Genomic DNA, 11,448 nt, shown 5'->3' on the forward strand with positions numbered 1-11,448 from the left:
TTACATTGTTTGTCATTATATTCCTTATTTTTCCTTATGTTGTTTATGCTTTAGTTTCATGTTTTAGTTGCTTATGTTTGATGCTTTATTCTATGTTTTTAGTTATAAATTAGATTAGGATTACATATTGGTAGTTTAGGAATAATACCAGAACAAATAGATAGAAATAAAACAGTACGTTAGATGGGCTAAAAACGATAACCACTTACACTAGTCTGCTTGTCCTTATTTAGATAAACATGGTTAGGACACGCAATGCCCGAACCGGAGGGACAGTGACTCCACCAGATCTGACACAGGTAGTCACAGACCTCCAGCATCAGTATGCTATAGTATTATTTGATACTGGGCAACACACTCGTTCGTCTCAACACCTTTTATGAAGAAGCTAGATATACCACTCCGAACTCTAGAGGACACGTTCTTAACAACCTTACCATCCGGGGAGATTATGCCATCGGACCATATGCTGCAAGCAGTACTCATTCGGATCACAAACAGAGAACTCTACTGCAATCTGATAGTACTTGATATGCAGGATTATGACATAATTTTGGGCATGGATTTCCTTAGCAAGTACGGTGCTTCAATCGAGTGCCGCAAAAGAAAAGTGATTTTCCGACCCGAAAATGAACCAGAGTTTGAATTTTACGGGGAATCAAAAGGAACGGAGAAGTTATTGTCATCTATTAAAGCACAAAGGATGTTAGATAAAGGATGTATGGGGTTTCTAGCGCACGTGGTTGACACCAATCAAGTCAAAGACCCGAAGTTAGAAGATGTCAGAGTAGTGTGCAACTATCAAAAAGTATTTCCTGATGAACTACCAGGGTTGGCCCCTAACAGAGAGATAGAATTCGGAATCGAATTGATTCCTGGTACTTAGCCGATCTCAAAAGCACCTTATCGTATGGCTCTGGCTGAATTAAAGGAGCTTCAGGAACAGTTATCCGAATTACTCGACAAGGGACTTATTCGTCCTAGTCACTCTCCATGGGGAGCTCCAGTGCTGTTTGTAAAGAAGAAGGATGGGTCTTTGCGAATGTGTATAGACTACCGAGCACTGAATAATGTGACGATCAAGAACCGGTACCCACTCCCACGGATCGATGACCTATTCGACCAACTGAAGGGTGCGACCGTTTTCTCAAAGATAGATCTACGATCCGGTTATCATCAAGTGAAGGTGAAACCAGATGATATACCAAAAACAGCATTTCGAACCCGATATGGACACTATGAGTTCATAGTTATGCCTTTCGGAGTAACCAACGCTCCTGCAGTATTTATGGACCTGATGAATCGAGTATTTACGGCATATCTTGATAAATTTGTAATTGTCTTCATTGATGATATACTTATCTACTCAAGAACCCCAGAAGAACATGCTGAACACCTGAATACTGTACTACAGATCCTTCAAGAGAAACAACTATATGCAAAATTCTCCAAATGCGAGTTCTGGCTTGACCGGGTAATATTTCTAGGTCATGTCATCTCCAAAGATGGAGTTATGGTGGATCCAAGTAAAATCGAAGCTGTAAATAACTGGAACCGACCAAAGAATGCCAGCGAAGTCAGGAGTTTTCTCGGACTAGCAGGTTATTACAGGAAATTCGTAGAGAATTTCTCCAAAATCGCAGCCCCTATGACAACCCTCACCAAGAAAAATACCAAGTATGAATGGACAGAAGCTTGCGAGAAGAGTTTCGCGGAATTAAAAAAGGAGACTGACCAGTGCTCCAATTCTTACTCTTCCGGAAACCAACAAAGGCTTCGATATGTACAGCGATGCTTCCATCACAGGACTTGGAGCTGTACTCATGCAAGATGGCAAAGTCATTGCCTACGCTTCAAGACAACTTAAAGAGCATGAGAAGAATTATCCCATTCATGACTTAGAACTAGCAGCCGTGGTCTTCGCTCTCAAAATATGGAGACATTATTTATATGGAGCTCAGTGTAAGATTTATACCGACCATCAGAGTCTGAAATATTTCTTCACGCAAAAAGACCTGAATATTAGGCAACGCCGATGGCTCGAATTAGTTAAAGATTATGACTGCGAAATTCTTTAACACCCCGGAAAGGCGAACAAAGTGGCCGATGCACTCAGCCGAAAGTTCAGTGCCACCTGATGCAACTATTTTAAAAGTTCGAGGACGAACTTTTTATGAGGTACGGGGTACTGTAATACCCACTAAGCTTGTAAGATAAATATATGAATGTGGAATTTTGCCTTAGAAAATAATAGGAAGTGAGTTGAACCAAAAAGGAAATAAAAAGAAATAAAAATAGGGAGAGGTCAAGGATTGAACCTTGAACCTCTTATATTATATTTCATAGAATTAATGGGTAATAACCAGTTGGGATAGGAATAATATGTTGATAGCAAAGGAGGGAAACTTATGATAAATATGAGAGTAAAAGCTAGCCAAAAGGAAATAAGAAAAGAGCAAGAGAAAGGCAACTTGCCTTCCTCCCTTCCTCTCCCTCTTCCTCTTTGATTTTGCCGAAAACTTAAAGAGGAATTAAGGGGATTCATTCCCCCTTATTTCACCATGAATGATGAGGATAAATAAATAAATAAATAAATAAATAAACTAAGGGAGAAGGAAAGCAAAAACTAAGTTTGCTACCTCTTCCTCCTTAACTTAAAAGAGAATATGTAAAGAGAAGATTTTATTTCTTTCTCTCATTTCTCTCATTCACCCTCTCCCTCACCGAGGACACCACAGTCCCCTCTCCTCCATCTTCGGCCCCAAAGCCAAGTTTTCCCCTAAGAAAGCCTAAGATACAAGGAGGACTTAGCAAAGGAATCAAGGGAAAGGAACTAGAAGAAGAGACTACTTCTTCTTCACCATACCTTAGATCCACAAGCGAAAAGGATGTAAGCTTCCCCTCACCTGTGGTACAAGGAGTTTTAAGTGTTTTTCGGATTTTATGAAGATTTTAAAACCTAGAAACAAGTTTGAGAAAATTCGGCCAAGAAGGGCTTTCAAAAATCTAATGATGTTTAAACTAGTCTTCACTACATGATAGATTTTTCTATGCTATGTAGAGGGGTTATTCTTCATGCTTTTATACCTATATGATGCTTGATCAGAGGAGTACTGAACCCTAGAATTTCGGCCAAAAATATTCTTAAGAGGCTAGGGAAATTTATTGTTTTACCCAACTAGTACAAGGTTCTCCCTATGAAATATTAAGGATCATGTATTAGTTTTTCTTCCTTAGAAGATATTTGAAACTAAAAGAAAACCCACTCATATGATTCGGTCAAGAAAAGGTTTAGGGTTAGGAAGACCTTTAAATTTAAATAACCATGCTCATGTGATAGAATACAAAGATCTTAAAGGATTTGTATGCTTGAATATTGCTAGAATTTCATGAACTCCTTCTTAGGGTTTTTCGGCCATGATGAGATGGATAGCTTAGAAAAGCTTAAACAAAATTTTAATATCCTCAAGACCTATGTGCTGTTTAGATATGAAAGTTGTTCAATGCCCTCATGCTTAATTAGGGTGTAGAAAAATTAGTTGCATGACATATAACATGTATGACCACAAGGGGTCCTAGCTTATTCATGAACCAATTTGTATATATTTTTCTTAGTAACTTTTGCCATGAAACTTACTTAGGTTTTTCATGCTTTAGGCCACTTAAGAACCTAGCTAAAGAATGGTAGGTTTCGGCCATGAGAAAAAAATAAAAGAAAAAGAGAAAAAGAAACCTAGAAAGCCTAAGACACAATTCATATGTATACTCGTTATGCTTGTCTTTACATATGCTATGAAACTCGTATGACTTCATATGTTTTTATGTTATTTGAAGCAAGTTTAAACACTGATGAGTTTCGGCCAAGTAGGGTTTAAATGACCTAGAGGCCTTAGAATTTAAACCAAAGGTGTTAAAATGCTTCTTATGAAAATATGATAACCTATTGCTTGTGTCACATGCTTGTATAATTTTTCCATGACCTAAATGGACCATTGTAAGTCTCGGCCATGAAGGTTTAGATGCCCTAGGGACCCTAGGACTTAAATTAAATATGCTCATGTCACTCTACATGAAATAAGATAAGTAGAAAGCCAAGGTTCAATTGCTATATGTTGTTTTATGACCTAAAATGATGCTAGGGTATGTTTTCGGCCATAACCATTGTATGATGCCTTGTATGAATTTATACATAAGGTTAGTCCAAGTTCACATGCTTGTATGCTTGTTTGTAGCCCTAATGAGAACTTGTTAAATTTCGGCCATGACATATGTTAAGGGCTTAAAGAACTTAGAAACTAATTCAAATGTGTTAAATGTGTTTACCTTGTTCCTTGGTAAAAATGTTATAAATATGATTTAAAGTTGTCCATGCTTTTATGTCATATGGAACCTTGTTTCACACCTTAAGGTTTCGGCCACATGAAATTAGGGACTTGAAGAACTTAGAAACTAAGTTAATCATGTTTATAATGCTTCCTATGAAAATGTTATGATGATAATTTAGGTGCCACATGCTTGGATGTTGTGTTTAACCTAAATTAAGCTCTAAAGGGGTTTCGGCCACAAGGGTTTAGGAAGCTTAGAACCAAGATGAATATGATACCATGTTTCCTATGATAGGATAATCACAAGATACACCCTTATGCTTAATATGTATGCTTGTGATTTATGACTTATGATATGATATGCATGCTTTTATGATATGATATGCTTTGTGCTAAAAATATGCATGCTTATGTTATGATATGTGGTTAAATTATGCATGCTTTAATGCTATGTTTAGTGCTTAAAATATGCATGCTTTCATGATATGCTATGTGGTTAAATCATGCATGCTTGATGATATGCTTTATGCTTAAGATATGCATGTATTTATGATCTATGCCTAAGTGATGCATATTGTTATGACATGATGTATGCCTAAGTGATTCATGCCTTTATGATGTGATGTATGCCTAAGTGATACATACCTTTATGACATGATGTATGCCTAAGTGATGCATACCTTATGATATGATGTATGCCTAAGTGATGCATACTTTTATGACATGATGTATGCCTAAGTGATGCATACTTTTATGACATGATGTATGCCTAAGTGATGCATACCTTTATGATATGATGTGTGCCTAAGTGATGCATGCTTTTATGATACATGATATGTATGACATGTACTTTACTTTATGTGTGAGTGGCTTGTACCAAGGGTGGGCTCCATAAGCGCCCCGGGGACTAAGGACCTCGTTAGGGATGGGCTCCTAAGTGCCCCTAGGACTAAGGGCCTAGTATGTTTGCCTCGTAGGGTTCAAGACTTGCTACCTTGGACCTACAAGATTGCGCGCAATATGTAAGTGGTATATAGCCGGGATCCCCCTTATGTTGAGATTACTTTCAAGTATATATATGTAAAAGAAAATGGTTTTAAAGATCATGAGACATACACATGTTTTTCGGATACATGTTTTCCAAAATCATATTGCATACACCTTATGATTATGCTATGTTTCATGCTATGCTCTTGATTATGATATACCATGATAAGGTATGATTATGTTATATTCATGCTATACCTTATAGACATGTTTCGGCCATGGATATGTTGATGCTTGATATATAGATTTCGGCCATGGATATGATGATGCTTTGATGTACATGTTCGGCCATAGTTATGATGCTTTGATATACATGTTCGGCCAAAGTTATGATGCTTTGATATACATGTTTCGGTCATGCTTTGATATACCATGATACTTGGTTGTTATACCATGTCTAGCTATGTTTTATGCAATGCACTAGGTATATGTTTCGGCCATGATGATGTTTGATATGCCATGACTAGTGGTGATTATATTATGATGCGTGATATGCTTGAATAGAATGCTAGGTTATGCCATGATTAGTTGAGATTATGACTTGTTGATACATTCTTAATTATGTGCTGATTTTTGGTTTTAGTGAGTAGGAAAGGAACTTACTGAGTCATGAGTGCTCATAGCTTACTTTCCTTGTACCACAGATAAAGGAAAAAGCTGGATGAGTTAAAGGAGCAGTAGGAGGGGCAACGAAGATGTGTGTGGCGGTGGCTAGGCAACTAATTAAGAACCTGCTTTAAAACCTTTAAGAACTATGCTTTGGTTTTGTGAAATGTAATACACTATTGGTGACTTGATATTAAGTTTTTATTGATTTTGTTATCATGTTATGAAACCATGTTAGTGTAGTTTGGTTTGAAATAAATTAAGAAAAATAATTTTTTAGTCTTCCGCTGTAATACGTACGTAGAGTATCGTAGCCCCGTCCCTTAAGGTTAGCAGGGAGGGCGGGCGTTACACTGGATACTTGGCACGGAGAAATCCAGATGGGTCAAGGTTGACCAGACATCTGGTGAAAGTCCAAGTAGGTCAAAGGAGTGACTGGATGCTTGGCATGATGAAGAAAAGTCTAAGTGGGTCTAAGAGGTTGACCGGACACTTGGTGAGTGAGTCCTAGCAGGTCAAGGGTGACCGGATGCTAGGCATGATGAACCAACAGGTCAAGTTTGACCAGATGTTGGTTTGGGAGGTTTGGGACTTGGTTTTGGGCAAAAACCAGTAGCCGGATCGATCAGCCGATCGATTGGCTGGAGCTCAATCGATCGGCCGATCGATGGGTGTGTCCCTACGACAAGCCTTCATCCCAATCGATCAGTGGATCGATTGGGAGACAGTCGCGAGCACACAGTAGCCTTCTGGATCGATCAGTGGATCGATCCAGAGGTCCCAATCGATCAGTGGATCGATTGGGAAGGTGTTGTATGTCGCAATAAGCCTTGGATCGATCCACCAATCGATCCAGGAGAATTTCCAGAGCTCAGAGGCGCTCTGGATCGATCTGTGGATCGATCGAAAGCCTCCCCGATCGATTGGGAGCAATCCAATCGATCGGGATCCGACCGTTGGCGCAGATAAAGGTCGTTGGCGTGCGTCTTCTTCGGCAGAACTTCTACTGTTCAATTACGATCTTCACCAGCAACTCCACAACTCTCACTAAGCTCCAGATCGCCAGTTCTTGAAGGTTCTTGGAGGTTCTTCCAAGTCAAGAGGTGGATCAAAAGCAAGAAGAAGAAGCTAGGGTTAGGATTTTTGTACTCATTGTAAGCTTGTGCTTGTATTTCATTACCTTTCCCTTTCTTCTTGTATTGAGAGTCTTGTAGGGCTTCTCTGCCTTTGGTAGTTACCATAAAGGAGTGTTTCATAGTGGAGGGTGCGTGAGTAGGTGTGGATCCTTGGACTAGTCACCTCTTGTGAGGTGGATACCAAGTAAACCATCCTTGTTAGCGTTGCGTGTTTTTGTTTCTTGTATTTCCGCTGCATATCTATGAAGAAACCAGCAACGACGAGCACCTAGCACGCGACGAGCTATTCACCCCCCCCCCCTCTAGTTACTTTTCGGTCCCAACAAGTGGTATCAGAGCAAGGCCTCTCTTCACCAGAATCATCGCTGGAAGGGGCAAACAAAACAAGCAAAGCTAGAGGGTGAAGAAGTTGGAGCAAATTCATCAAAGTCAAAGAATTCAAGAAGCTCAACTTCAAGATGCAATTCCAAGATGGACTTGGATTTGACACAAGGGTGGCTCCACCGTGCACACCTACTAGTTTCGATCTTTGGAAATTAAGGATCGAAAACTTCTTAATGGTGGAGATAGAGCAATAGTTTGCTCTAATGGAAGGCTTCGAGGCTCCAAGAAATTCAAAGGGCAAAGTCCTCAAGAAAAACAATTGGAGCCAAGAGCAAATCCAAAGATGTGAGGCCAATGATAAAGTTACCAAGCTTTTGGTCAATCTATTGCCTAGCCACATTCTTGGAAAAATTGGAGAGGTCAAGGATGCCAAGGAGCTTTGGAGCAAATTGGCATCAATTCATGAGATCCCCTCCACCGTACCGAATCAAGAGGAATCCAAAGAGGGCGACTCATTGGAGCAAGACCAAGAGGAGGATTCTGAAGTTGAGAGATGCTCAACTTCTGAAGAAGAAGAAGTCCAAGAAGAAGCTTCATCTTCGAGGGAATGCAATGAAGGGAACAAGGAGGGAGCATACTCCTTGTTCCATGTACAAGATGATGAAGCCTCCACCTCTAGGATTGAGGGGGAGCAATCCTTGGTGATGCCGGATCAAGAAGAAGGAGAAGCTTCTACATCCGCGTCAAGAGAAGAAGAGGAGGAAGAGGCTTCCACCTCCACAAGTCAAGCAAAATCAAATGGTGGAGTATCATCCTCGGATCAAGAGGAAGCCTCTACTTCCAAGTCAAATGGAGGAGCAAGTGCCGTCCCTACACATGAAGGTATAAACATTTCAATAAATAATAAAGATCATATTATTTGTTTTGAGTGTAGGGAAAAAGGGCAATACAAGAGCAAGTACCCTAAATTGGCCAAGAAAAAGGGTCAAGTGGCACTAAAGGGCAAGGTAAAGCCCAAGGAGACCATCCCCACAACAAAGAAGAGCAAGGAGCACATTTTGTGCTTCTCTTGCAATAAAAGGGGGCATTACCGAAGTCAATGCCCAAAGGGGAAGAAGGTGGTCAAGGCTCAAGGAGGAAGCTCAATTCAAGGGGGAGCCTCCAAGGTAAAAAAGAAAGGTAACTTTCATTGAGCCTACCCCTTTAAATTATGGTAAAAAGCATGCTAATTCTAATATATATCATTTTAATGCTATTTATCATGAAAATAGGAAGCATGATAGCATTAAGGAAAAACATATAGCTTATCATGCTAAAACCTCTCAACCTACGTTTAGAAAGGTAGATAGAAATTTAGGCAAGAACCCTAGGGATTCTAGGTATTTTCCTAAGAAGAAGAAAAATCAAGGTTTTAGTGAAAAACCTAAGGTTGAAGAATTATGGAAGGAAAATCAAGTCTTGAGGTCAAGACTTGATAGTTTAGAGAAGACCTTTAGAAAAATCACAAATATGACACAAGGGTCCAAGAGCAAAAATCTAGGCCTAGGAGTATCAAAGTCATCCAATGGCCATAGAGGTTTGGGATACAAACCTAAGGCTAAGAAGGATGAAATTTCGTACCATAGGGTTCCATATAGCTATGGAACCAACCCTAGGTCTAGTGGTCAAGTCAAAAATACTAGGAAGGTCATTCCTAAGAGTATTTTTGCAACAAATATGACTAAGACTTCTGAGAAGTCAAAGAAAGTCACAAATAATGTCACAAGGGAAGCAATCCCTAGGGTTGACCTAGAAAAAGTGACCAAGGCTTCTAAGAAGCCAAACAAGGTCACTAGGAAGACATCTAGGGAAGTTATCCCTAATGAGTACCTAGAGCATCCAAGGAGCACCAATAGGTTTTGGGTTCCTAGGAGCATTTTCTCTATCCCATAGATGGGTTAGAGAGTGTCACCTCTAAGAAGAAGGGTAGTTAACCCAACTTTGAAGAAATTGACACTCAAGGAGCATTTTCAAGGTTATTATTAACCTTCGAAAATGAAATGGATTAATGAGGTACTCTTTGAAAGAGTAAAATGTGCCAAAATTTAAGAAGTATTGATTCCATTTTAAAATGGCACATATTGGGAAAATCATAAGAACTACCAAGTTGGGATTTTGGTATGTTCTTAGGAAATTAAAGGCAATTTATGCCTTAATTTAAAAGTGCTACTCTTGTGGGAAAATGCAATATGCCAATCCTTGAGGAATAAGCTTAATTTCAATTGCCATAAATTAAACAAGAGAATTAGAAATGTCAATTTAGGTTTTGGCATTTTCTTGAAGCATTTAGGGCAATCTAGGTTTAATTTTTAAGTTTAGCTAAGTTTTTAGGATACCCAGATAGGTAGTCTAGGTATACTTTAGTTATGCTAAACCTTGCCATGTTATGTTTGCCCACCACATGCCATGACACCATATTTAGTTTTGTATTTTCCATTCATGACTTATTATGAAAAATACAAAAATACCATGTCATGTCATGCATACATCATGTAATTATTGGAATCTTTCTTTTGAAAGCTATTTCATTTTGATGTATGCCATAAAATTATCAAGCATTATGTTTAATTCCTTAAAAGCAAGGACAAATGGCATTTATCAACAAGTGTTTTCAACAAGTGTTGTCAACAAGTGGTATTAACAAGTAACATCCTAAGTGGATGTTCAATATCCACAAAATGCCTAGATAGATATGCATGATCTCTAGATTAGGGCAAAATCAAACTTTACATCTCACAAAGACCAATAAGATAACTTGTATGTGTTTTAGTGCACATTAGATACAAGTGAGATGTTAGGATAATGAACAAAACTCAAGATGTTGATTTAGTACATTCTTTTGAGTTTTAAGTTCATCAAAACACATAGTTATGTGTTTTCCCATCATTGGGAAAGCTAATGTACAAGTCATGTGCATTAAGCCCAAGGAATATGGTGGGATATTGGTTTTGAAAATGTTTTTAAAATAATTTTGGAAAACCTTGGTGAAGGCTATCTTTTGAGAGTAATCACCATTGAATAGTTAGACACAAACTTGAATAAAACACTAAAGTTTTTGCAAAGTTTCAAGTTTGTGTCAATCTTTGAAAAGATGAAGTATTTTCTTAGAAAACTATTTTTCCTTGATAGTATATACCCTAAATAATGTCTACACAAATTTTTACGATTTTTGAAATTTTGTAGATTTTTCTAGGGGCTTCTGAAATTCACAGAAAGTGAATTTCAGCAACTATCAGACCTCAATCGATCACCCAATCAATGAAGGGTCTCAATCAATCGGGAGATCGATTGAGAGCAAGTTTCTCGCGAACAGAAGCTTCCTGAATCGATCCACCGATCGATCCAGACCTCCTGAATCGATCAGTGGATCGATTCAGCAAGGTTCAATCAATTGGAACCCAACTCCAATCGAGCCAAGTTGCTGATTTTGGCTGGGAAGGCCTGATTTCAGCATCTTTGAACCTATTTTAGTCTAGGTAATCATTCCAAACCCCTGAAAATACATTTGTATACATAAAGAGGATGTTTTCATGTGGAAAACAAGGATGGATTGGTTAAGGAAGGCTAAGTTGAAGTTTAGGTTGAGGTTTGTTTCAAATTTTGAATATTTGAACCTCAAAACCTCTAAAATTGGGTTTCCTAAAGTTTTAGGGATTCCAAGTCATTGTTGGTGCAATGACAGAAGTTACCACCATGTCTTTAGGGGGAGGGACTCTTTAAAGACATGAAAATTATTTTTCATGAACCTTGGAAGGTGGTTAACCTTCCGTTAAGAACATGCTCAAGGTTGAGCGTTTGAACTTTAATGGGGAGTGGATATCCTCATTGTTCAAGTGGTTTCAAGTGGATAATGCTCAAGGATGGGCATTTGCCTACATTGGGGGAGAATCTAGGGTTAAGGATAATGAAGGGTATGAGACCTTCAGTATCGTGTTGATTATAACGAGTTAAGTTGTGAACAACGATGAGCA

This window comes from Zingiber officinale, chromosome 1B (genome assembly GCF_018446385.1).
Source record: "Zingiber officinale cultivar Zhangliang chromosome 1B, Zo_v1.1, whole genome shotgun sequence".
NCBI lineage: Eukaryota > Viridiplantae > Streptophyta > Magnoliopsida > Zingiberales > Zingiberaceae > Zingiber > Zingiber officinale.